Consider the following 27,116-nt stretch of genomic DNA (forward strand, 5'->3'; position numbering starts at 1 on the left):
TTAGACCTCCCCCAGTGTGTGCTCCAGGATGCACATCAGCCGCTCAACACTCTGCACTTTGCAGGCAATGCTGATGTGCAGGCTGGCATAATTCAGCGGGACATTGAAGCTAATCGTTCTAAATTACCTGTCATGCAGGTATGTGTGTAAATTTCCACATCTTGCTTGATGGTGAGTTCATGTGTATAGGTGAAAGGTATCTGTCATTTTTATGCAATGGCAAAAGGTGATCCTATGTGGGGCTGCCATTCACTCCATAGCGCTTGCCTGTATTCCAACGTGAAGGGGTTATTTAGAAATAACCTATTTAAAACACGTATGTTTAAGTGTCAACTTGACAGGCGCATTCCATCTGCCACCACAGCCCACCCAATGTAGGGCTTTGTCAACACAATGTGTTTGAGGTCATATTGTCACAGCAGGGTTGGGAAACTAAAAAGGTAAAGGTGTCCCCGCACTTATAGTGCGAGTCGTTTCCAACTCTTAGGGTGACGTTTTGCGACGTTTACTAGGCAGACCATATATATGGGGTGGGATTGCCAGTTCCGTCCCTGGCCTTTCTTTACCCCCCAGCATATGCCGGGTACTCATTTTACTGACCACGGATGGATGGAAGGCTGAGTGGACCTCGACCCCTTTTACCAGAGATTCGACTTCCTCCTTCCGTTGGAATTGAACTCCGTCCGTGAGCAGAGCTTCGGCTGCATTACTGCCGCTTACCACTCTGTGCCACGGAGGGAAACTAACCAGTGTTTAAATAGGGCATGTGATTCCCAGTGGTTAATTTCTCTTGAGCGAGAGATGGATAATATATACTGGTGCACAAATGTCCCCAGCAGGCATGCCTCTTTTACATGTAGGAGAGCTGCCCATTTGGGACTGGTGTGGCGGGAGGCCGGGAGGCCGATCAGTAAGTGTGGCATCTTGTGAGGTGATGGTCTGACCTGGGAGTGTTTTTATTTCTTCCCAAGACCCATAACTGTTTAGCAAAGAACCGAGGGTGTTTTTTTGGAACTGACAAAACGTGGGTTTTTTTAACTTTGCGGCTTAGGGCCTGTTCAGAAGGACCTTCCATCTCCTAACCCTGTGGCGTAAATACTAAAGTGCATTTTTTATTAGTGGCAATAGCAGTAATATCCGTGTGGAACACGGCGGGGAAAGGGAAGATTTCGTGATAAATTGGGGATCTGGTCCTTCCCTCCAAGCAGGCAGACCATCTCCCTCTCTGCTCGGCGCAGGCTGAGAGTTCTGACACAAAAACAGATTACTTTTTGAGAAGCCATGCAAAAAGAAAAATATAGAAATATATCTATAGGACGATGCACCCGTCCACCCACGCATCCTTGAAACACATGCTCACCCACGCGGACGCACAAAAGACTTCCTTTGCAAAACAAAAACAAAAATCATCTTTGGTATCATTTTTTTTTTTGGTGCAAGAGACAAAGTGAGGTAGAAGTTTCTTTTCGTCCCCCCCCCCCGGTGTGATTTTGACAAATTTCAGACAGCGGGAACACCCAATGGGAAAGGGGGAGAGGAGGCAGTGGCCAGTGGCATGGTGGTTGGGTGGGAATGGGGGGAGCTAACCTTGTGAACTTGGGATATGTTGTATCAGCTACCAATCAGAGAGAAGCAAAGCCAGCAGGGGCAATTTTACCACAGCAGGCTTCCAAAGCATATGGCTAACACAGTTTGTTTGCGATGGCCTTTCAGGGGGTTTAAAAATGTGTCCCTTACATTATTTGAATAATTCTTACAATGAGGGCGGTGGGGATCTTATTTTGGCCTGAGGGCCACATTCCTGCCTGGGCAACCTTCTGAGGGCCACATTCCAGTTGTTCGTGGGTGGGCCCATTAGTAAAAGTGGGCGGAGCAAAACATGAAAATTTTGTCCCTGTATAGTAGGCTAGTTTCTACACACAGAGACACGCAGCCTCACCCTCTCTCTGTCCCCATCCAGGCAAGCAGGAGGAGTTTGAGGACGCGTTCAAAATGGGCAAAAACACTCCAGGAAGGTGTGAAGCAGGACTGGTGAGGGGTGTGGCCTGAGGTGAGTTCCAAGGAGAGAGAGGCCTGGGGGCCCCAAACATCCCCTGAGCCCAAGGTTCCCCGCACCTGCCTTTACCATGAAATAACGGCAGATGGGTCTTTGGCATCAGCTTCTGGAAGAACTGGGGACAATCACTCCCCAACAATCTATATGCTGGGGCATGTTGCGAGAGCAACAGTTTGCGTGGTGCACAAAATAATGAAATTAAGTTGGCTGCGAGCCTATAGTACCAGCCACAGATAACAGAAGTTTAGAGCTGGAAGGAAACTTGGAGGCTGCCCAGTGCTTCCCTGTATGATTCCCTGCTCTGGGCTTGCTTCTTTTCAAACAACCCTTTGTTGGGGCCAGGGGTCGGTAGTTCCTTTGTTTATTGCCATCAAACACAACTGGATTGTTCCGTCGCTCCTGATTGCAGCAGAATGATCTGTCCTCTAAAGAGGCTGGCTGATGCTTCTCTGTGAGAGCTACTGTGCTGGTCTGGTCTCTTTCCGTTTGGGAAGTTTTCCCAGAACCATAATTCATGGGGAGACACCCCAGGAATACACCCCTGTGAGGCTGGGGGATTCTTCTTCCTTGCTCAAAACATAAAGCTGTTCAAGTGCAAAGAGCTATGGGTATCTTATTTGATTTAGAACATACCTACAGTTACCGTAATTTGGGAAACTGTCTTCTAAACACAGAGCGCTCTTCTGTGCTCACAGCTCGCTTGAGATCAGGCCGCCACTGAATCCCTAACAACTTGCCCTTTCATCTTTTCCACCAAAGGCCTCCTGCCAATGCCAACTCCTCTTGCCCCAGTGCTGAGACTCTCTAAAGCCTACTGTGTGTAAACACCAACCCCTCCCGTTCCGTTCTGACTGCAAAATGTCAAGAAGATCTTCAAAACCCCAAGTCCCGTTGCCCTTTTGAGCATCTAGCTGGCGTCCCGAGGGTCTGGGGCAAGTAATATGTGATGGAGGGAGTCAACTGTAAATTCCCTTTTTTAAAAAAGGCTAGCTCAAGTGTCTGAAGCCCCCGACTGAGATGCAAGTAGGGGCTTACTGCAGGGGAAAGATTAACCCTGGTACACAGACACCAGTGTAACTGCTATTCCCTATCAGATTTGTTTTATCCAGGGCCTGGAATGAAATGATTCAGAAGAAAAAAGAGCCCCCCCCTTTTAAAGGGCATAGAAATTTGAGGGGGTGTCTTCAGTGTTGCTAGCCCCCAAATACTGAGATCTGCAAACAGGGATGGATTTCTTGGTTTCTCATTTTTCCAGTCTTAAATTCAGTTCTCCACATCCCTGCAGCAATTTGATTTTTTTTTAATCCTCATGAAAATTACATCAGTATTTTAATGTGAAAATACACGTTTTTGTATGCAGTTTTGATTTAATGTAAACATTTCTGCAAGCCATTTTCCCTAATATAATTGTGTTCGCATGTTATTTTCACTAATACAGTCATATTTATAAACACTTTTCCTTAATATATGCATTTGTGTAAACATTGCTTGCTTGGAGAACTGCATCACAATATTCGGGTGTGAATTTCAAAGGATGGCTGTTGTTTTGGTTCCTCAATTGTTTTGGAAAGTGCTACTTTGATAGATTCACCTTCAAATGCAAACTAAATCAAATTTTTCCTCCATCCCTATCTGTAGAACCCAGTGAACTTTTCCCAACGTGGTTCTGTTGATAATGTTCAAATTCCTTCATGCTCATGCTTATCTGTGGCCCTACAGACATTGGTGGACTCCCAACTCCCACCAGAGCAGACAAATACTGCCTGTTTGATACCTCTGTGCCTACAGGCTCAGAACTGATGAACTTATTAAGATGCTAGCCTATCTTTTCATAGGAGGAGATTTACAATTACAAATCTAAACCAGTTGGAAGACTGCTAAAGTGATATATATCACTTTAAGATTCTTAGCATTTTATATATAAAATACTAAATACATTGTGGCTCTAGTCTTAACACCCATTCCCCAGAATTGTTCATTCTTTGTCATTACAGATCCTGAGTCACTAAACTATTTTTGCAAACTTTCTTTCGGTAGTTTTATCTGATTTGGAAACTGGTTCAGAGCTTGCATGCCTTTACAAAAAATAATTAAGTATTAGGCAGGGTGAACATTAGCTTTTGTCATGCCTGAAACCATCTCAGAAATAATGCCCTTTTTCTTTTAATTTCTGGGAGAAAAAACATGATTTGAGATTCAAGGCGCAAAGATGGCACTTCTGTCTGGAATCTGCGGCCTAAAGCATACTGGAAATCCAGCCTGTGTGTATCCTGCTTGGCTTGTATGAGCAATGCTAGGCAACGGTTGGCACTGGCTTTTGTAGGGAGGGCCAACTAAGAAAGTGTCTGAGGTTGCAAAGGAGGCCTCAGTAAAAAGAGGAAAAAAACAGACATTCCAGGTTTGGGGGACCATAGCTTCAAGCACAAGGAATCCATTAACTAAGTTTTGAGTTGTGCAAGCTGATGAATGAATGTGCTTTTGCATGAGAGACCAGCTTTTAGATGGGTCAACGCGCTGGTCAGAAAAGTCAGCCCCTTTCTGTATCAGTATGAATCACCGGTCTTTTGAATAAATTATAATTATTAGGTGGAATAAATTATATCAGTTTTCCCTGTTTTTCTAGGGTGGTAACGACTGAAGACACTTCCTTCTTTTTAACTATTGCCCCCTTCCCATTAAAATAGAATTAGAAAGATGAAAATAATCCAGGTTCCCTCCTTCCTCCCCCAAATACAATTTTTTTGTTTCCCTCTCACCGCTAGATGGCACTGCCTCCTCAGTAGGAACAATATGGAACAGGTCGCAACAGGGGAATCGAAGCAAAAAGTTATTGAAATAGCCTTGACTGTAGACACCATCCTTGCAAGGGGAGAATCTCTCTCTTCCCAATTTTAGGTAACAAAAATGTTTGCCCTCACCTAGGATCCCGCTAGGTTTTGCAGTGAAGTTAGATTCAGAGAGGAAGAAAAACTCGAATTGGATTCCCTCTCCTATTCCTCCCCCCAGCCTTTTTAAAAATGCATTGGCCAAGTGCTGTTCTGCCATTTTGTCTTCTGGCCAAATGCCCTTCCGCCATCTTTGGTGTAAGGGAAGGTATGGGAAGGCTCGCAGCATGGCCTGTTATGCTTTGGTACACGTGACGGCTGAGGCGGTGTTGGCGGCATGGCCCCCCGAGGACGGCGAGCGGCCTTCCTCCATCCATTTGTCCAGACTCCGCCGCCGGGCGTTCATGAAGAAGTTGCTGACGGTGGATAGCTCTAAGCCCAGTTGCTGGGCGATGGTGATCTGAAGGTCTTTAGAAGGGCGTTGGTTCTCATGGAATATGGCATGGAGTGTGCGGCGCTGGATGTCCGTGAAGACCAGCCGGTGGCGCTTAGGGACGTGGTTTCTGTCGGCTTTGCTTTGATCTTGCTCTTTCCTTTTGCAGGCTGGCGGGCGACGGCAAAGAGGGGGAGGAAAATAAGAATGCATCAGTGCGAGGGATGGAAAGATCTGTCAGTTTTGGTCCTCTTGGCTTTCCAATCTTAAATTCAGTTCTCCACATTTCTGCAGCAATTTGCGATTGTTTTTAAAAAAATTCTCCAGCATTTTAGTGTGAATTTCTCCTAAGGAACACATTTCTGTAGGCAGTTTTAATTCCTGTACACATTTTTGCAAGCAGTTTCTTGTCATATAATGCCGTTGTTGTCTGTTATTTGCACTCATATGTTCATTTTTATGCACACTTTCAGCTAACATATGAATTTTGTAAACATTGTTTGGGGAACTATATTGCAAAATTCAAAGAAGTGCGGATTTTGAAGAGGGCTGTGTTTCGGTTCTAGGATCGTTTCAGAAAGTGTGAATCGGATAGATTCGGTTTGAAATGCAAACCGAATCGAATTTCTCGCCCATCCCTATATCAGACAGGGTTGTCTCCCAGCCCTACCTGGAGATGCCGGGGATTGAACCTGGGACCTTCTGCATTCAAAGCATCAGCTCTACCCCTGAGCTATGGGCCCTTCCCCAACAGGTTTGGGAACACAGGAAGCTGTTTTGTATTGAGCCAGACCATTGGTCAGTCTGGCTCAGTATTGTCTACGGTTTCAGGCTGAGGTCTCTTCCAGCCCTGCCTGGAGATGCCATTGGAGGTTGAACCTCGGGCCTTCTGCATGCAAGGCAAAAGCTCTGCTGCTAAGCATGTGTGTAAACATTATTTGGTTGACAAACTGCATTGCAAAATTTGAATTAGTGCAGGATTCGAAGGGTGGCTGTGTTTTGGTTCTCGTATCATTTTGGAAAGTGCAGATTTGATCGATTCGACTTGAAATGGGAACTGAATAGAATTTCTCACCCATCCCTACGTCACTCACACACCACACACAGGCATCAAAAGGAAGAACAGAGGAAGGTGCGTCTGTATCCAGTCAGACCTGCTGGTCCATGTGGCTTAGTACTGTCTACACTGGCTGGCAGCAGCTCTCCAGGATTTCAGGCAGAAGTCTTGTTCCCAGCCTAATGTAGAGATGCTGAGGACTGAACATGGGAAGTTCTATAGCCACAAGTGCTTTGCTGTGGAGCTGCAGCCTTTCCCTTAAAAATAAACTTCAGATTCTAGTCCGCACAGTTCTGAAGAAAGGGCTGATTTAAACACGAGCAGAAAGAGCTGCCTTATACCAAGTCAGACCCTTGATCCATCAAGGGCAGTATTGTCTACACTGACTGGCAGCAGCTCTCAAACGCTTCAGGCAGGGGTATTTCCCACCCCTACCTGGAGATGCTGGAGAGTTAAAGCCTCAGGGACAGTGTGGAATGCTCTTGGCGTTTGCTAGGCGACATGGAGGGAGGCTTTTGGCGGGTTTGGGGTGTTCTTAAGTGGGTGTGGTGGTTATTTTGTGTCCTGGAGTGATTCTTGTGGGCGAACACTTTGTGGATTTGTGGATGAATGCTTTCGATATAATGTTTTTATTTTAATTGATTTTATTCTGTATTGGATTGATTGAATAAACAAACCCTACTGGGAGGAAGGGCGGGATATAAATCTAATAAATAAATAAATAAATAAAACGACCCTCTTGTATTTCCTCCCAGATGAGGTCAGGGCAGCAAACACACCAGTCTTATAACAATACAATTAAAAATAAAACAACAGCCATATTTAAAACGCATCTAAAAACAATCGGCTACTCTCACAGCAACAATCTGCTATCTTGCATGCTATCGTCCCCATAAATTGCTTCGGGACTCCTTCTGTGGCAGGGTTAAACTTTATATCAATTAAATAAATTGAAAGTGAATTGAATAGGCTGCCAGGGGAGTGGGGAGAGCACTGGAGGAGGCTCCAAGGTTGCTAGGCCATGGCGGGAGAGGCCTTGGCTGTTGCTAGGCTGCAAGAGGGGGGGAGCAGGAAGAGGAGGTCCCAGTGGTTGCTAGGCTGCAGGGGGGAGAAGGAGGAGGTCCCAGTGGTTGCTATGGAGGGGGAAAGGTTTAAGGTTGCTAGGCTGGGAGGGGAAGGCCTTGGCAGTTGCTTAGGCTGCAAGGGAAGGAGGCTTTGGCGGCTGCTGGGGGGGGGAGAAGGAGGTCCCAATGGTTGCTAGGCTGCAGGGGGGAGCAGGAGGAGGAGGACCTGGCAGTTGCTAGGCCGCAGGGGGAAGGAAAGCTTGAAGGTTGCTAGGCTGTGGGAGGGGAGGCCTTGGCAGTTGCTAGGTTGCAGGGGAAGGAGGTCCCAGCAGCTGCTAGGCCTTGGGGGGGGGAGGAGGAGGTCCCAACGGTTGCTAGGCCACAAGGAGGATGAGGCTCCAAGATGGCTAGGCCATGGGGGGAGGCCTTGGCAGTTGCTAGGCTGTAGGGGAAGGAGGCCCTGGAGGCTTCTAGGCTGCAGGGGAGGAGGAAGTATACAGTGGTTGCTCAGCCATGGGGGGGGCAGTAGGCCCCCGTGTTTGCTAGGTCACAGAGGAGGAGGGGAAGGCCCTAGCAGTTTCTAGGCTGCCGATTCAGAGGTACCATGCAGCTGAGTTCCAGGCTGCCAAGCAGGAAAAGTGGGAAAGGCCTGTTGCCCTTCTGACCTGCTCCTGTTTGTCCACTATGCTGGGCTAGATAGGCCTTTGGCCTGATCCAGCAACGCCGTGATCTCTTTTTTTTGACAGCAGGGGCCGTGCACCTTTCGAACAGTGGCATGCCTGGCAGAACTTCCACAGGCGTGGCCTCCCTCCCCTTTGGAGCGGAGAAATTTCACCTGTGTGTGCTCTCTCTCCTTTTAGCATGTGCCTCTGTCAGGAGAGTAGGGCCGAGAGGGAAATTCAGCCCACTTTGCATTTAAAGGCAAACTTGCCTAATTTGCACTTTCTGAAATGATAACGCGAATCGAAGCGCAGCCCTCCTTTGAAATCTTCACCTCTCCAAATGTTGCAGTGCCTTTCTACAGCCCAGTAATGGGAACAACAGTGCACGTCCTAGGATAATGTGTGCACACACAAAATGTACATGTTAGCAAAAATTAAAATGGGGAAATTCACTTAGAAATGCTAATGAATCTTCATGAGGATTTTGTTGGGAAACAAAACCTGCAAATTAAAATGGGAAATGTGGAGAACTGAATTTAGGACTGGAAAAAAGGCCAGATTCATGCTTCCCTATACCAAAGGGGTTGAAAACGGGGGGAGAGGGGGAAGGGGGATACTGGTTGAATGTCTGCCTGTCTCACCCCTCTTAAAACCACAAGAACTCTCCTACGTTTCATGCAGCGGGGAAGGGGGCGATGCCTGCAAGGGCAGGTTGTGAATTGACTGGATCTCTGGGGGGGGGGGTCATCTGTAAATACGATTTCTCTCTCTGCATTATTACTTTATTTCTCTTCTCTGGGCGTGGGACTGGCAAAGGGGCAAAACGTGTCAAAGTTTTGCTTTTTAGGGGACGACCTTAAAATAATGTGGCTCCATTGTTTTTATGCCTGCATTTAACTGCATGGATTGAAGGGAGGGAGGGAGAGAGAAAGAGAAAGGAATTTAATGCCAAATCAATAGCTCTGGTGACTGAAGTCTTCCTTGCCTACAAAGCCCGTGCTTCTCTTCTCCCCATATAGTTTTCCCCTCTAAGAAAACCCTGCTCTATTTATGTCCCAAATGAGCCATCCAGTAAAGTAGGGCTTCCTGGTTACTTCTAGGTGAATTACAGGAAGCTTCCAGAATGGCTATGTGCAATTTGGGATCTTCCTCTTCCCTCCTCCCCTGCCCCCCCAAAGCATCCCAAAGAGTGACCTCATTCACACCATACATTTATTCCATTATTGTTCTACTTTAAACAGTTGTGGCTTCCTTTCCCCCAAAGAATCTTGGGAAGGCTAGTTTGTGAAGGGTGCTGACAGGTGTTAGGAGACCCCTATTGCCCTCACAGGGCTATAATTCCCAGACTTCCCTGGGAAGAGGGATTGATTGTTAAAGCACACTGGCAACTGTAGCTGTGTGAGGGGAATAGGGGGTCTCCTAACAACGCTCAGCACCCTTCACAAAGTACACTTCCCAGGATTCCTTGGGGGAAAGCCATGATGACTGTTTAAAATGGAATAATAGAGGAATAAATCTATGGTGTGAATGTGGCCACTAGCGTGTACATTTATATAATTGGAGTAATTCTGATTGCAAAGCCAGGTCAGTTTTACAGGAGTGGGAGGCGATTGCCAAATCTCTGCCAATAGGTTGGCCCACATTTTGACCCCAGAGCTGCTACTCCTTAACACACAATTGTGCAATTGTTAAAGGCACCAGTGGTGGCCTTCTGAGGTATGGATGGGCAAATCCATCCATTTCAGTTTCTCCTCTTCCCAATCTTAAAATCACCTGTCCACATTTCCACATGAGCTTGCAGGGGGTGGGGAACTCATCCACATTTTAGTGTGAATTTCTCCTACAATGCACATTTTTGTACACCGTTGCACATTTTTGTATGCTGTTATTCCGAATGTAGACATCATTGCAAAGCAGTTTTGCCTACAATAATGCTCATCTGCATGTCATTTACACTAATATATGGGGAGGGTTTAATGTGCACTTTCCTCTACACATGTGCATTGTTGTACACGTTACTTGGGTGGCGACGACGACACTGCCAAATCTGGAGAAGTGCAAATTTCAAAGGAGGGCTGGGTTACGGTTTGCGTATTGTTTCAGAAAGTGCGGATTAAGTGGCGTCACCTTTCAGTGCAAACTGAACCAGATTTCTGAACCAGATTTAAATTTCACTTTGGAAGGCTTTTGGAGGGCTTCTGTCGTGCAGGCTACGAAGAGTTGCTCCACTGCCTATTAGACTGTTTTGTTTTTAAGTTTATATATTTTTTAAAGAAATTACTTTTTAATTTTAATTTTTTATTAACAGTAAGTCACTTTGAATGCACTTCTTTGTGTAGGAAAGCAACTAACAAATTTAATAAATAAAATACCCCCTATTCTGAGGTGGGAAGGTGGCAGCTCAAGGGCTGCGAGGGTTGAAGTGAAGAAGGAAAGCAGTTGTGGGATATTAAGGGGCAGAGAAGCAGAGGTTCCCCCACAAAGGCAGGGTGTGTGAAAGCCTTGGAATTCCCCCTCACCCAGATTACACTCTTCCATTTTAGGTATATGGCATTCCTGTTCTAAGATCACTCTGTTCCTGGCCATGCTTGATTTCATGTGATGGGACTCTTCTTTACCCTAATGCTTTGTGTAAGTATGGTTGCCAACTTTTTCAATGCCCCTTTTTCCTCTGCTTGTAACGGCAGCACGAGACCTGCAGATATCAGCAGCCGGTCCTATTTATCCAGTTAAGAGGGGAAGAGGAAGTGGAGGCATTAATGACATCCATAGACCCTGCTGACAAAGTCCTTCCAAGTTTACCCGAATAAATGCTCTCCATCTTTGCTGAGGGTGGGCACTAAAAAAGGAAATGGGACCCCTGTAATCTGAGCACTGCCAACGCATCTCCACGCCATGAAAAGTGTTGACTTGCCAAGTTCTGTAAAAAGCATGCAAACAGCCAGATCGTTATATTTTTCTGATCAGTTGGCAATCCCTTGCATCCATTTGCCTTGCCAAAAACAGGCATAAAAGGGACGCGATGCATAAAAAAATAAAAATAAAGGGAAGGGAATGAAATGATAGCACTAGCGACCCAGGTCCATCATAATATTAAAACAAGATGTAATTTTGCAAAGCTAAGATGTTGTTAAGCAACCTGGCAGAGGGTCTCCATTAACATTTAATGGGCTAAGATTTTATTGCCCCGTGTTAAAACCTTTCACTTTTTTATTTCTAAATGAGTCTTTTATTTTAATTAACAATTTGCAGGAGATCTTTTCAGAGTCTATATTTTGTACAGTGCCCAGCGTACAGCGGAAAGTTCTGTAGTTCAGTGGCAGAGCATCTGCTTTGCATGCAGAAGGTCCAAGGTTCAATGCCCCATGGCATCTCCAGGTGGGGCTGGGGAAAAACCCTCTCTCTGAAACCCTGGAGAGCTGCTGCCAGTCAGTGTAGACAATACTGAGCTAGATGGTCTGACTTGATGTAAGGCAGCTTTCTCTGTTCCTGTTTAAATCAGCCTTTTCTTCAGAACTGTGAGCACTATAATCTTAACTTGAGGGAACAGCTCTAGCAGCTCAGTAACTGAGCCTTTGCTTAGCATGTAGAACATCCCAAATTCAATCTCCAGCATTTCTACATAAGGCTGGGAAAAAGACTCTATCCTGAAATCCTGGAGAACACCTTCTTATGTTCCTTTGGTTTTTTATGTATATATATGCAGTTGTTTTATATATGTCTTTTCTAGCAGAAAGTACCCAGCCTTGCCCAGGAATTCTAAGAAACCCCAAAATCAGTGCAGTTTATAAATCAGTGGTTAAAACCAGGGCTGTTTTGAAAGGTTCAGTCTGCCATCTTGATTGAAAATGGCATCCAGTTGTATCCCAGTGTAGACAAAAACCTGCTTCTTGATCTCAGAAACCATCTGAAGCCTCTGGAGAGTCGCTGCCCATCAGAATCAACAGTACTGAGCTAGATGGACCAGTGGCCTGACCAGGTATAAAGCAACTAGTTTTCTAGATTCCTGTTTAAGGCAGCCCTTTATTCAGAGCAATGACCAGAATCTTACTTTGCTTTTTGGGAAAAGGTTGTAGCTCAGTCACAGAGCATCTGCTTCACATGCAGAAGGTCCCAGGTTCAACCCCCAGCATCTCCAGGTACGGCTGGGGGAAATCCCTGTCTGACACTGCCAGTCAGTGTCAGCAATACTGAACTAGATGGACCAACCGCCTGACTCAGTATCAGGCAGCTTGCTATGTTGTCAGTGGCTGTTCTTTTATCTTTTAAAATGGGTGTGTAATACTGGTTTTTACATTTTTTACTATGTCACATTTCTCACTTTCTCCTTTCTTTTTGTAAGCCAGTTTGGTTATTTTAATTTTATATTTTTAAAGTGTGGTCTCAGTAAGGAACTAAAGGAAAAAGAAATAAAAGTCACCTGAAATGTGAGCAAAAAGCCATAAAATCCACTTAAAAAAAATCTTTTTTGAACAGCTTTAATTCATTGACAGCTTTGCTTGTTCGGCAGATGCCCTTTACTGTAGTGAAATGCTGAATTTTTTGGGAGAGGAGGAGGGATGTTTGTGGTTTATTTTTACTGCCTTCTAATGATTTTATTATATTTTAATTGTACGCTGCCTTGGGAGGTTTCCAACCACCCCCTTGCCTGCTCCTCAAATTTAGCATAAACATAATTTAAATAAGATTAAAATAAAATAGTAGCTATAGCACGGTGCCAGGGCAGAGATACGAAAGTCTGAAAAGGTGGATTAGAAAATAATTACAGTGGGTGGTATTCCAATTATGTTCAACTCAGAGTAGACCCGCTGAAATTAATGATCCTAAGTGAGCCATGTCTATTAATTTCAGTGAGTCTGCTCTGCGGAGGATACAACTCAATAGTAATAAGTAACCATGTGTTTCTTTATTATATGTCAACTTAAAGTTGGCACAAAAACATTGGGTTGTATCAAATGCTAATCCTGTTTAGAGTAGATCCACTGAAGTTAACAGACATGACTCACTTTGATTCACTGATTTCAGTGGGTCTACTCTGAACAAGACTTAGCTGGCTACAACCCATGATCAACATTGATTCATCATCTGTCACCATTACTAGGAATCTTAGGGTTGCATTGAATGCTAGTCCTACTCAGGAGTAGACCCACTGAAGTTAATGGGCATGGCCAATTTAGGTTCATTGATTTCAACAGATACAACCCCGTTTTCAACAAGATCAATAAAAATGAAATAGCAGCTACAGAACATGGCCAGCTTGGAGACGCCAGAGAATGAAACTGAATTCTGAAAAGGTGGATTAGAAAATATCGTTATTATTAATTATTAATTAATAACACACCTTTGGCCTATATTGGCGAGTCTTTTTTTTTTTCCATTTTAAAGCCAAGATCTATGCATCTGTCTTGCGGCCGTGAAACGTGACAGGCTGCCTTCACTCTCTCATCTTCCCCCATCCCTCTCCACCTCTTCCCTGAGTGGGCTCAGCTCCCCCCCCCCCGCCTTTGCACTGGCTGCACGCTGATAGAAAATATTGATCAGATCCAAGCTATGCCGGCTGGAAAGAACAGCCGGTTTTGCGTTAACCCTTGCTGGGTGGGATCAGTGGCTCGCCCGACACCAGTAAAAGGAGATGAGGGTCCCGCTCGCCCTTTGGAAACACGGGAGTCCTGTTTGGGGGTGCAGAGAGCGAGCAAACCCATTGAGGGAGAGGTTTCTACAGTTTTGTGTTCTCCCTTCCCAGAACAGTGGGTCAGATTTTAACTTTTAGAATAATGTCCTTCTGGACAGGTTGAGCAGAACATTTCTGGGGATGCAGAAGCAAGCACACAGGTTTGGAGGTGACAGTTTCAAAGTGATCTCATTGGTGCCCCCCCCCAAACGGCTCCATGCAAGCTCTTGCCAGATGAACCTGGAGCCAGGCCTCTGGCAGTGTTAAGAAACTAAGAAGAGCCCTGCTGGATCAGGCCTGTGGCCCATCTGGCTCAGCATCCTGTTCGCACAGTGGTCAACCAGATGCCCAGACCAAGTATATCACCCAGTGTCGGTGTAGGAAACGGACAAGCAGGGTTGCTCAGAAACTGACAAGCCAGGCATGCTGGAGACTATGAACCCTGATTGTTTGGGCTCTGTTTCCCACCGCCCTCCATGAAGATGCTGCCTTCAGAGGGTTCATTAGCTACCGCAGCTAAAAGCTGTACCCTGCTCCATAAATGGTCAATTCCTTCTTTAGAGTCATCTAAGCCTTCTGGCAACGAATGCACCCACTTTGACCCTATCTGCTTGCCCCCACAGTTAATTGTACCCTGTGATAATCAGTGTGATGGGGGTATCACATGTATAGTCCCTCCTTTGGGATCAAAAGCAAGCTGATCCTGATACTGGTAGAAACAAAAAATGACCACTAACCTCACTTGTGGCTGCCAAACGATTTGCCTCTCAGCCAGTAATTCTTACTATTTTTTTAAATTTTATTTTTGAAGTTTTCTGCTTGAATGCAGTTTGCCTCATTCAAGTGAACTTCCTCCAACCAGATGCGGTGGTATGCCTGGGTCTCTAAATGCGAGCCCTATGCTTTTTTGGGGGGGGGTATATACAAGCATCTCGAGAGCGATTTGCACCACAAAGGGATGCCTGTGTCCCTCCACATGTTGCTGGACTACCCCTGGAGATGCAGGAATATGTTCATTTCAGTTTCTCCTTGCTTTTCGGTCTGAAGTTCAGTTCTCCACATTTCTGCATCTGTGATTTTTTCCCCCAAAGTCCTCATGAAAATTTGTCAGCATTTTAGCATGTTTTTCTCTTATATATAAACATTTTGTAATGCAACTTTATTTATTTATTTATTCTTTCATTTATATCCCACCTTTCTTCCAAGGAGTTCAAGGTGGCATACATGGTTCTCCCTCCTCTCTGTTGTTGTTTTTCTTACAACAACCCTGTGAGGTAGGTTAAGCTGAGAGACTGTGACTGGCCCAAGGTCATACAGGAAGCTTCATGGCTGAGTGGGTATTTGAACCCTGGTTTCCCGGCTCCTAGTCCAACACTCTAACCACTACACACGTAGTGGCTGTCAAATTATGCCCGCTATATAAGTTTTTGCAAGCAATTTAGCATTTTACATTTTGTTTTCACTAATATATGCATTTTTATGCCCACTTTCCCCCTAACAGACACATTTTTGGAAACATTCTTTATTTGGAGAGCTGCTTCGCCAAATTTGGAGAGGTGTGAATGTCAAAGAATGGCCGCGTCTTGGTTCATGGGTTTTGGAAAGTGCAAATTAGGTAGCTTCACATTAAAATGAAAACTGAATCGAATCTCTCCTCCACTGGGGCTGACGGAAATCAGAGTCCAGCAGCATCTGGTGTGTCACAGGTCCCCTACCTCTGGTTTTCAATAACTATAGGGTCAAACGGGAACGGGAAAATCCAGAAATTAAAACTCTCTCTCTCTCTCTCTCTCTCTCTCTCTCTCTTCCCACCCACCTACCCCCACCATCAAATGAACAAAAAAAAACCCACACTTGGGGGCAGGGTTAAAACCAAGAAGGGGCAATTTTGGGCCAATCGAAACAGAGAAAAAAAATCAATGCTTTGCTTTGCAGAACAAAACACCCTGGGGAACAGAGCAGAAGGATTCTGGGGGACTGCACTGCTTGCTAGCTTGTGACTGTGTCTGCCTCAGAAAATAAAATCAATGGCTTCCCTTTATATGAAGTCCCTCACTAGGTCGAGGGCGAGGGGGGCAGGAATATAATGGTTTTCCTTCCCACCCCGTCCTGCCCCACATAGCTGCTAAATTGCTGTGGACTGGGGGGAGGGGAGTAGGAAATCGCCCACCTTTCATACCAAGGTTTTCACACACACACACACAGAGATGTTGCAAATGCATCTGTGGCCATCATGATATTAATATCCAGTTGCCGTACAGTTGGACTCTTGACAACATGGCTGACCCATCAGGAAAACATCCCCAAATCTTGATATTCATACATGTCAGCTTTTATGCGCTCCTGCAACAGCGCACCTTGGTCTCCCATAGCAGTCCTGACCCACGAGTGCCTGATGGCCAAAATTCCAAATGATGCTCCCCTCCCCCATTACTAATTAGGATTGAGCCTAATCTGGCACTGACTGCCCCTCCATTTAAATACGCCCCTCACCTATTAATCTCTTGACGGAATCCTGTAGCCTTAATATTAGCATCAGGGCTGACAACTTGGGCCGGTTAAATGGATCAATTCAAGCTGAAGAGTGCTGCCTTTATGTCTGTTTTCTCAGAAATAAGCCCCATTGAGTTCATTGGGACTTAATGCCAAATAAGTACATTCAAGTTGGTTAATTGCTCTAGGCGGGTGTTCATCAAAAGCCCAACACGCATGTTAAGAATGCACCTGGTTTAATTCTTGGGGAGCAGGGTTTTGGTGCTGAGGGTGTCACTACAGACGTCTAAAAATGTGTAAAGATGACCTTTCTTTCACAAAAGCAATGGTCGGATTTTTTGTTAAGTAAATTGTACTTTCAATATAATTTGTTAGTGCAAACTCTAGTTTTAACAAATGAAGTGTTCAGCTGCATTCTTGAGCTTCTAGAAAGCCATGGGGAGAGGCGTGTTTAAAAATAAGTGAGCCAGCAATCTTGAGGTTTGGGGAATGGACAGGTTTTAAATTTACATTTAAATGAAGTCAGTTTATTGGTTAAAAAGGAAAGTGATTGATGGACCAAAAATTAAGGAAATAAGTTGACCGTCCCAATAATTAATTAATTAAAAAGTGGGTTTTGTTTACAGTCACTTTTCTGCACAAATGTTCTTATTGCTTACTTTGGGTTGTATTCAACTAAATTCTACACACAGTAGACCCAATGAAATTCATGAGCCTACATTAGTCACTTCAGTGGGTCTACTCTGAGTAGGATTAGCATTGAATACCACCCTTTTGGACTAGCGCGTCAATCCCATTTGTAAAATTAAGAAGACTTTTTCTCTCTCTCTTATATGATCAGTGCTGGCTGGTGGCTCCATGCCAGTGGGGCAGTGAAATCCGCTCTGGATTTTAGTCCAAATTATCAAGAAAGTCTTCAAGGTGCAAGAACCTTGGACAGCTCCTTGAAAGTTCAAACTGAAACCTGGAGTGGATTCCATTGCCCCACTGACATGGAGTCACCAACCCCTACTAGATACTATTGGCATTGTCCAGCCAAACTCAGAAAGCGGCACTTGCCCTAGGCAGGAGGCATTTCAATTTCTCACTTTTCTGACCTTAAGTTCATTTGCCCACAGTTTTCAATTAAAAAAAAGTGAAAATTTGTCAAGCATTTTTATGTGCATTTCTCCTTAATAGACACGTTTTTGCAAGCAAAAAAAATTCTGAATATTTTTACACGTTATTTTCACTAACATTTGCAAATTAATGCACACTTTTCCCTAATATGTACATTGTGGGGCTGGAGGACTGCATTGCAAAATTCAAAAAAGTGTGAATTTTGAAGAAAAGACGTGTTTTGGTTCATGCATTGTTCTAGGAAGTGTGGATTGGATTCGTGTTGAACCACTTGAGATAAGGGCTTATAGAACTTGATAGGACTTACTTCTGGGTAAACATGCTTAGTATTGTCTTGCACAGCACCTCTGGGTCCTGCTGATTTTTAAATCAAGCTTTAAGTCAAGCTTATATTCAGCTCTCTGCCACAGAAATCAGCAGGATCTACCAGAGCTGGATCATCCCCCGTGAACCTTCACTGTTGATTCTCACTTCCTCCTAGGGAAGCCTGTTCCAAAAATGTGGTCTGGAACTCCCTGCTGCTCCAGGGAAGAGAGAAATCGTGCCATCGCTTGCTGTCTGGGCCCCTGGGGCATCCCAGTGCATGACTGTTCTTCTGATGGATCCATCACCCACTTGACAGCTTCATTACCTCCTAACAAGCAAGAGGCTGCTCTCTCAGTGCAGGTGATGCAGCCCCATGCACTGCCAGGGAAATGGCACTCACAAGGCATGAGCGGTGCATGGAGACAATGGGGTGCCAGGGAGGGTCACTGAGGAACAGTGGCAAGAGAGAAACAGTGGCTGGATGTATTTTTAAAATATCAGTTGCTGAAAGGAGATGCATCAACACTGACCATGAATAAAAAGCCACTGTTTTTTTTTAAATGTGCAAATGTGTCCAGTGGTTTGCTTGGAAAGAGGCAAGCTACCTGGAAGCATGGTGTGGTGGTTCTAGTGTCAGAGTGGGCCTGGGGAGACCAGGATTCAAATCCCCATTTGGCCTTGAAGCTTGATGGGTGACCTTGGGTTGGTCGCTCTCAGCCTAGCCTCACAGGGTTGTTGTGAGGAAAGAGTATGTGGGCTGGGCAGCTCTCTAAGCTCTTTGGGGAAAGGGAAGGCTAAAAATGTAATGAATGAACCTGATGAGTTCTGTGGGGAGAGACTAGGACATAGGCTCTGATGGTCCTGATTTACCATGGACGTTTGTTGTCCCCATTCTACCTCTTAAGAAGATTCTGAGAAATTCTTTTTTTTTAAATGGAGAGTTAGTAAGACTTGTAATTGTTTGGGTTTCAGCCCCTTCTCTGGGTCTTTAGAAGCTGAATTCCTTGACTGGGGAATGGATGCACATAAACGTGTGTGCATGAGTGCTGGGATGCCATGCGGCCTTGTCATTTCATGTGCTGTGGCCAGAAAGGTGTGTGTGTGTGTGTGTGTGTGTGTCCCCTCCCCACATATTCCTTTTTTTTTAAAAAAAAAGTACAATCTTTTGTGTTTTTGAGTGCGTTTCTCCTAATGTATACATTTTTGCAAGCAATTTTCCCAGATATTTTTGTATGTTGTTTTTGCTAATATATGCACATTTGGGAATTAGAGAACAGCACTGCAAAAAATCAGAGAAGTGCACATTTTGAAGGGTAGCTGTGTTGCGGTTCATGTATTGTTTTGGGAAACGTCTGCATGCAATAGACTGCTACGGCATACAATGGATGTCCAATGTCCTTTTCTAATAGCAGTGGGGGGGGAGTCTTTAAGCAGCAATTCTTGGTGGGATGGTTCGAATTTTTACAAGAATGTCCCCCTACTTTATTTTAAATTTTTGCATATGTGCAGTCTTGGAGGATGTGCCCTGATTGGTCACTGGTGGGGAGGAATCTCACTCTGCATATGCTTGGAACAGCTGTTTCCTTTCTAAATCACATTTTGCATTATCCAGGACTAGGCACCACCCAGCCTTTTGAAATCAGATTTGAAAGCAAAGCTGTCACTTGTCATTCAGACTTCATTTATAAATAAATGTCAGCCCCTTGCTTTTATAACATACTTTAAAACTAGCAGATGGAGTTAACAAGAGGCCTGTGGTTAAAGGCATGTAGTATGAACCAGATACCACCACCCCTTTCATATCTTGGTTTTAACAGAAACTCAGGTGGTGTCCAGGAATGAGTTACCTTATCTCACTCCCCTATCTTGCTATTTGTAATATTAACCTTGTCTGATTATTAGGCTGTGGCTTTTGTATTGAGCATGAGTAAGGACGTGTGAGAACTTTGATTCAGTTTGCATGTAAAGCCAAATCTATCAAATTTGCACTTTCCTAAACAATATGAGAATCAAAACGCAGCCATCCTTCGAAATTCGCACTTATCTGAATTTTGCTATGCAGTTCACCAACCAACCAATGTTTACAGAAATGCATATGTTAGGGGAACGTGTGCATAAAAATGAATATATTAGAGAAATCAGCATCTAAAAATGCATTATACTCAAATTGTTTGCAACAATATGTACATTAGTCTCAACTGTGTTGGGAGAAAACTGCACTAAAATGCTTAAGATTTTTCATGAGGGTTTTTTTTAAAGGAAAAAATTGCAAATTGCTGCAGAAATGTGGAGAACCAAATTTAAGATTGGAAAAATAAGAAACGATGATAACCAAAATTGACAGATCCACCCATTCCTGGCCTGAAGAAGTGGTATGATATATTTGAAGGGGCATTGCTTGGACTAGATGAACTAAGGCTTTTAAAAGTAATGGTATCGGTAATCTGGAACTCCCCCTCTTGAAACCAGACAGGCACTTAAAATCCTGATATTTTGTCACCTGCTAAAACATTGTTTGTTTGGCAATAATTTTTTGAGGGTTTTTTTGCTTCAGTTATTTGTTTTGTGTTTTATGTTTTTATGATATTGTTGCAATGATTTTACTGTTCACTGCCATGCTATCTTTTATGAGTTGGTGGTTTATATAAATAACCTTATAAATAAATAAGTAGATGACAGAGCAAAATTATATACCGATGTTTATGTGGGTAGGACCCAAAGGGTTCCACTTACATGAAGGAGGATTTCAGCTCAACATTAGGAAGAACTGTGTTGGACTCTTCTTCATTAGAGGTATTGAAGAAGAAGCTGGAGGGCTCTACCTATCAGGGATTGTGTAGCAGTGATGTTCCTGCATTGGCAAGGGGGTGGAATGGATAGCCTCTGAGGTACCCTTACACCTCTAGGATTCTTCAAAGTCACATGCATGATCTCTTATCTTAACTATTAAAGAAAAATTTCTGTCTAACTATTGATTAAAAGAACTAGTTCAGTGAACATTGTTGTTATGGACTGGACAGGAAAGTAGGGAACATTTCTGCCTCACAGCTTAGATAACTGTTTCTCCTTCCCCCACCACTTATCTATATCCCAAACTGAAACTATTCCATAGGATTGTTGTATAGAATTGAAAGAGAGCCATTGAATTCCATAGAATTGAAAGAGAGCCATTGAATTCCATAGAATTGAAAGAGGGCCATTGAGCAGAGGCTGGATGGCCAACCTATCAGGGATTGTGTAGCAGTATGTCACTACAAGATGAAACCCAGAACCTGGCTATACTGTACAATGTTGTTGTTGTTATTTTGTACATTTGCCGCAGAGAAAACAGATACAAAATAAGTTGTGTTAGACCAAAGGCCCCACTTAGCTTAGCATTATGTGTCCCGATGTAGCATCCATCCAGGTATCTCAAGGAGTCCATAAATTAGGGCACGAGAGCAATAACCAATCCCTGTTGTCAGCTGCTCCTGCCTGGAGAGGTGGCCAGGTAGTGTCTGCCTACTAGCCATTATAACCCTTGTTATAAGCCAATTAGCTAGCCTTAAAAGGTTTAGGGCCAGAATACTTGGACAGCTTCTCCCCTGTGGAGCTGCCTTTTCACTGCAATCTTCATCCGAATCCCCAAACCACATCCTGCTGCCATCAAAAGTTCAAATTAGTTGAGATGTGAGGCAGGGCCTTTTTAGTTGTGGTCCCCAGATTTGGAGATGTCTGGCTGATACTGCAGAAAGCCAATCTGCCTCTCCCCTTCCCCTGTTGGCTTCTCAGTGATCTGCTAAGACAGGTGTGACAATCCAGGTGTGGCTGAGCTACAACTCCCATCATCCCCAGCCATTTGACATGGTTGCTGGGGCTGATGGGAGCTGGAGTTCAGCAACATCTGGAGAGCCAAAGGTTCCCCACACCTGTGTGAAGATGGTTCCTTTTTTTGCCAAGTGTTTGGGTTGATTTTAAGATGTTCCCATCTTCTTATTGAGAGTCATCTTTTAGCTGGCTCACAATAACACAGAAACAGCCCTGATGAATTAGGCCAGTGGCCCATCTAGTCCAACATCCCGTTCCCACGGCAGCCAACCAGATCCTTGGGGGAAGGAAGATCAGTGGTAGAGCATTGGCCTTGCATGCAGAAGGACCCCAGTTCATTCTCCAACATCTCCAGACAGATTTTTTTTAATCCCCATGAAAATTCTTCAGCATTTTAGTGCGAATTTCTCCTAATCGACACCTTTTTGGGGGGAGTTTTGACTAATGTACATGTTTCTGCAAGCAATTTCTCCCAATATAATGCATTTTTGCATATTATTTTCACTCATATATTCATTTTTATGCACTTTCCCCTCATGTATGCATTTTTGTAAACACTGTTTGGTTAGTGAACTGCATTGCAAAATTCAAAGAAGTGCAAATTTTGAAGGACAGCTATGTTTCGGTTCTCAGACTGTTTTGGAAAGTACAAATTTGATAGATTCGGCTTGAAATGCAAACTAAATCAGATTTCTCACCCACCTATTTCAGACAGGGTTCTCCCCCATCCCTAACTGGAGATGCCATTGGGGATTGAACCTGGGACCTTCTGCATTCAAAGCATCAGCTCTACCACTGAGCTATGGGCCCTTCCCCAATAGGACTAGTTTAATTAGGAACCCAGGAAGCTGCCTTACACAGAATCAGGCTATCAGTCCATCTGGCTCAGTACTGTCTACACTGACCGGCAGCAGCTCTCTAGAGTTTCAGGCAGGGAGTCTTTTCCCAGCCCTACCTGGAGATGCCATTGGGGATTGAACTGGGGACCATGCAAAGCAGGTACTCTGCCACTGACCTGTGGCCCTTTCTCAACCACTTCCAATATTTGGCACCATACCCTGAACAAGCACAGGCTCAGGCCGTGGAGGGAGCTCAGTTCCACAATTAAGAAAGGGGTCCCCAGCAAGGTCTCCTTCGAATCGCACAGACGATGATATTTAGTTGTTTCTCACACTTGTGTATTAAATGCAACATTGTGTCCCCCCCCTCGCTCTTTCTCTCTTTTTAACTAACCAGTTAAAAGCGAGTTAAGTGATCTTAAAAAAAGAAAAGAAAATCTTTTAAATTTCCCATCAAGGCCCACTTGGCCATTATACATCATTTGCAATGGTCAGCAGAGTGAAGCCAGGGTTTACAGTCAGCTTTTGACAGGGCGCGCCACCACGCTGGAAATATTATTAGAAGGAGAGCGCCTCAGCATATCTAAGTATAGAGACATTGATTCCTTTGGTAGATCCTTTTTGCAGTGTCTCTCCCTCCCTCCCTCGACTCGGGCATAGACTCGTATTGCACACTGGATGAACAGAGCCCAAGGTTTAGGTTTCAGATTAGCAGGGGAAGAGAGCTGGATGCACAAAGACAAAGAGTAACATAAACAGGGCCACACAGTGGTGTTGTGTGTGGCTGCATGGACACCAAACCTTTAATGCAACCTTTAACGTGCCTGGCTTCCCCCTGAAGAATCCTGGGAACTGTAGTTATTTCAGAGCGCTGGGAACGGTAACTCTGTGAGGGGGTAAACTACAGTTCCCAGGATTCTTTTTGGAGGCTTTAAAAGTGCATTAAAGGTATGGCTGTGTACACAGTTTGCATTTTGGTGGTGCAGAAATACCTGTATGGTGTAGCGGTTTAGTATGTAGAACTAGGACTTGGGAGACCTGAGTTCAAATCTTCACTCAGCTGTCCCTAGGCTGGGTCCTTGGGCCAGTCGCTGTCTCTCAGCCTACCCTCCCTCACATGGTTGTTGTGTGAGAATAAGAAGGTGAGGGGGGAGAACCAGGCATTACACCTTCGGCTCCTTCAAAGCAAGGCGGGATAACAACAATCACAGCAGCCAACACGGCTGTCTCTGCTAGTTTATAAATCATCTTATACCAGAGCGAGGGCCTGCTTTGGTTTGAGGGGAAAAGGGGTGTGGTGGAAGGTGGAAGTGAGCAATGCTGTACTGAATGGCTCCTAGCCACAGTGGCTAGGGGTCTCCCTCCACTGTTGGCGGCAGGATGGCTTCTGAATACTGGCTGCTGGAAACTGCAAGAGAGGAGAGTTGCTCTTGCGCTCAGGTCCCGCTCGTGGGCTTCCCATTGGGGCAGCTGGCGGGCCACTGTGAAAACAGGATGTTGGTCTAGACGGGCCACTGGCCTGATCCAGCAGGGCTCTTCTGATTACCTTAGGGAGCCTCCAGGTCCAGAGACAGTCTGTCTTGATTCCTATCTCCTTGGGGGCATTTGGCCACTATGAGAACAGGATGCTGGACTAGACGGACCCCCTTTGACCTGATCCAGCAGCCAGGCTCTTCCGATATTCTTATACTGGAAGAGGTGGGACTAACGAACCAAGCCTGACAATCACATCATACATTTATCCCATCGTTATTCCACTTTGCACAGCCATGGCTTCCCCCAAGGCATGCTGGGAAGATTAGTTTGTGAAGGGTGCTGAGAGCTGTTAGGAGATCCCCAATTCTCCTGGTTGCAAGTAAGAAGGCAGGCAGATGTAGGCCGGCTGAGAGCTGAGTGAGTTTGGTGGGGCAGTGTCCCGCCAGCCCCAACGGACCAGCCTCCACTCTGTGTGTGTGTGTGTGTGTATTTGCAACCTCTCCTGCTGTTATAGATATTGGATCCTTCTCTATCACAAAAGCCTAATCAATAGCCGAGATTCATATTACCCAACAATAATGGTTCCAGGAGGGTGATTTACTCCTCTAGCATTCCAGTATTCAGGACTTAACCATTTCCAAGATGTCACCCTAATGGTGACCTTTTGCCTCTTTCTTCTGCCTCATTCCCCTCTCGCTTGCACTCCATTTTTTTTTTAAATAACTGCGAGTGTTGACTCTCCCACCCGCCCACCTCCCTCTACGCCAGCCTCTCCGTGGTGGGAGCAAGCTCCTGTTTTTGTTTGCAAGGGATGGAGAATGACCTTACTCTGCAGCCCAGGATGTTGGGTCCAGCAAGGAAGTAAAACCATTCATTTCCACCACCACCCCGCCTACACAGACCCACGCAGCCATTTTGCAGGCCTGAATGAAACCTGTTGTGGTCGACCTAGAGCGGACTGAGTGGGAGGGAGCCTGTGGCAGGATGGCGCCCCCACCATTGAAGCCTCTGGCCTGGCCTGTGGCTGGGGAATGGCATTCAGTGGTTTTCTGGCCTCCACCTCTGAAGACCTCCCACCCCCCACCCAGGGGTGTAGTTGTCCGGGCTTGCGGGGGGTTGTAGACTCCTTACATTTTTGGGAGCATGGTCCCTATGTATCAGCTGATCATCATGAAAGGGGAGTGGGTTAGCCACTGAGAAAGAGCCCTTTTCCTTTCGTGGTGTTTGGAGCCAATTAGAGTGAAAGGAGGTGAGTTGGCCACTGAGAAGACTCTTCTCGGTAGCTAACACACAGCCTCCCCTTTCATGCTGATTGGCTCCTAGGGACCTCTGTTGTAGTGGAGTGTGGACTCAGAGATGACAGGGAAAGCAAGGGGCATGAGGGAAAGTGGGAAAGGGGGCGTGGTTGTGAGGGGCACGGTGCACTTTTGTGAAGGGACCCTGCCACTACAGTCATGCTGTGAACTAAAATTGGGCTCATTGTCATGTCGTCTGGGATGCTTATTCTGAGGATGCCCCACTGTAAGAATATCAGAAGAGCCTGGTTGCTGGATCAGGCCAAAGGCTGGTCTCATCCACCGTCCGGTGCTCACAGTGGCCTGCCAGATGCCCCAATGGGAAGCCCGCAGGCAGGACCTCAGCGCAACAGCAACTCTCCCCTCCTGCGGTTTCCAGCAACTGGTGTTCAGAAGGATTCTGCCTCCAATACCAATCAATCAGCCCTTGGGAGCCTGCTCCTCCACGAAATCATCTAACCCTCTTTTAACGACATCCACATTGGTGGCCACTGCTGCCCCTTGGGGGAGCAAATTCCACAGTTTAACTTCTGTGAAGAAGTCCTTCCTTTTTGTCTGTCCCAAATCCCCATGTTGGACAGGAACTTCCTCCTGAGTAAGCATGCATGCAACGCGATCCGCAGCACGTCTGCTTGCTCCGCAGTCAGCCTGACAGAGTTCAATGAGGCTCAACTCCGAAGTAAGTGGGCACAGAGGATGGCTGCCTCTGTCGTGGACGTTGGGGACAGAGGGACAACAGTGCCGTCCCCAGTCCCTAGGTCTGCATCCAACTATGTCCTGCTCAGAGGGGACCCACTAAAATCAACTAACCTAAGTTAGTCATGTTGATGCACTTCAAAGGATCTGCTCTCAGCAGTGGAGAGTGTGGCTCTGATGTCAGTGGGGCAGGGAATCTGCGCTGGGTTTTTGTCTGCATTGTGAAGGAGCTGTCCAAGGTGCTTTCAGCTTCGCTGCCCCACTGACGTCGGAGCCGCCAGTCTCCACTGGCTGTCAGTAGGACAGCATTGTCCCAGCCTCGGGTCCCTGATTGTGGCTGGGGAGGGGCCCAAAAATTATCTTACCTTCTAACCTTAAAGCTGCCATTCTCTGGAACTCTGGCTCCTGTAACCACCTCCACATCCTCTTAAAGGTCTCCCTCCCAGACTTCAGCTTGCTCCAAGGCTTTGGGTTGCGAAGGAGATCAGACAAGGTCCCCTGCGACCTGCAGAGGACCCTCTCGGCAAAGATGGCTTGAGGGATGCTGTACCTCTTGAGCTCGGCAATGATCCTCTGGGCCACCTCTTTAGTGTTGATCTCCTCCAGCTGGCTGGAGAGGACGGTGGTCTGGCTGGCGATGGGCGGGTTGGGCCTGGAGTTCATGTCCTGCCTGGGGTGACCATAAGGGGTTTGGCTCATGGCGTTTGGGGAGGCCATGGTAGAGTTCTGGGAGGGGGACATTTCCCGCGGAAAGTGCTGGTCCATCCTCCCAAACATGGCGGTTGAGTGGGCATCAAAGCTGTTGCTGAGCACCATCTTCTCATTGCCCAGGGGCCCGGCGGAGTGTCCCGTGTAGTTGTGCATGGGGGTGAGCTGCGGGCTGGGCAGCGAGGACAAGCTTTGGCCCATGCCAATGTCTTTGTGGTACGGGCTGTAAAAATTTCCGCCGGTCCCCAGCCCCCGGTCCTCCCTCATGAGGGTGAAGCTGCCAATGACATTGCCCATTGGCAGACATTGGTGGTGGTGGTGGTGGTGGTGTTGATGGTGGAACTTCTCGTGGAGAGGCTGCAAGGGGGTCAAGGTGGTGTAGCTGTTGCCCGCCCCGGCAGAGGGTGACTCCCCGCCAAAGCCAAGTCCGGGGTGCAGGGTGGTGGCCAAGGCATGCTCGGCCCGGTGGTATTCGCTTCCTTCCAAGACAGAGGCCATCAGCGATGGTCTCTGAAGCGCAGAATGCAAGGCCCGGCTGTCAGTGTGCATGAGATCTTGCTCCTGGACAGACATGTCCCCGCCGTTCTCCAAACCCAACTGGACATTCAT

General features: G+C 45.9%; 1 long non-coding RNA gene and 1 pseudogene across 1 annotated transcript; one reads left to right on the forward strand and one right to left on the reverse strand.

Moving 5' to 3' along the window:
• On the reverse strand, positions 1-27,116 carry LOC133375166 (hepatocyte nuclear factor 6-like; annotated as a pseudogene).
• LOC133375042 (uncharacterized) lies at positions 10,651-18,212 on the forward strand. The gene is made up of 3 exons (XR_009760053.1): positions 10,651-10,728; positions 11,998-12,076; positions 17,862-18,212. It is a non-coding gene; the product is annotated as an uncharacterized LOC133375042 (long non-coding RNA).

This window comes from Rhineura floridana, chromosome 22 (genome assembly GCF_030035675.1).
Source record: "Rhineura floridana isolate rRhiFlo1 chromosome 22, rRhiFlo1.hap2, whole genome shotgun sequence".
Lineage (NCBI taxonomy): Eukaryota > Metazoa > Chordata > Lepidosauria > Squamata > Rhineuridae > Rhineura > Rhineura floridana.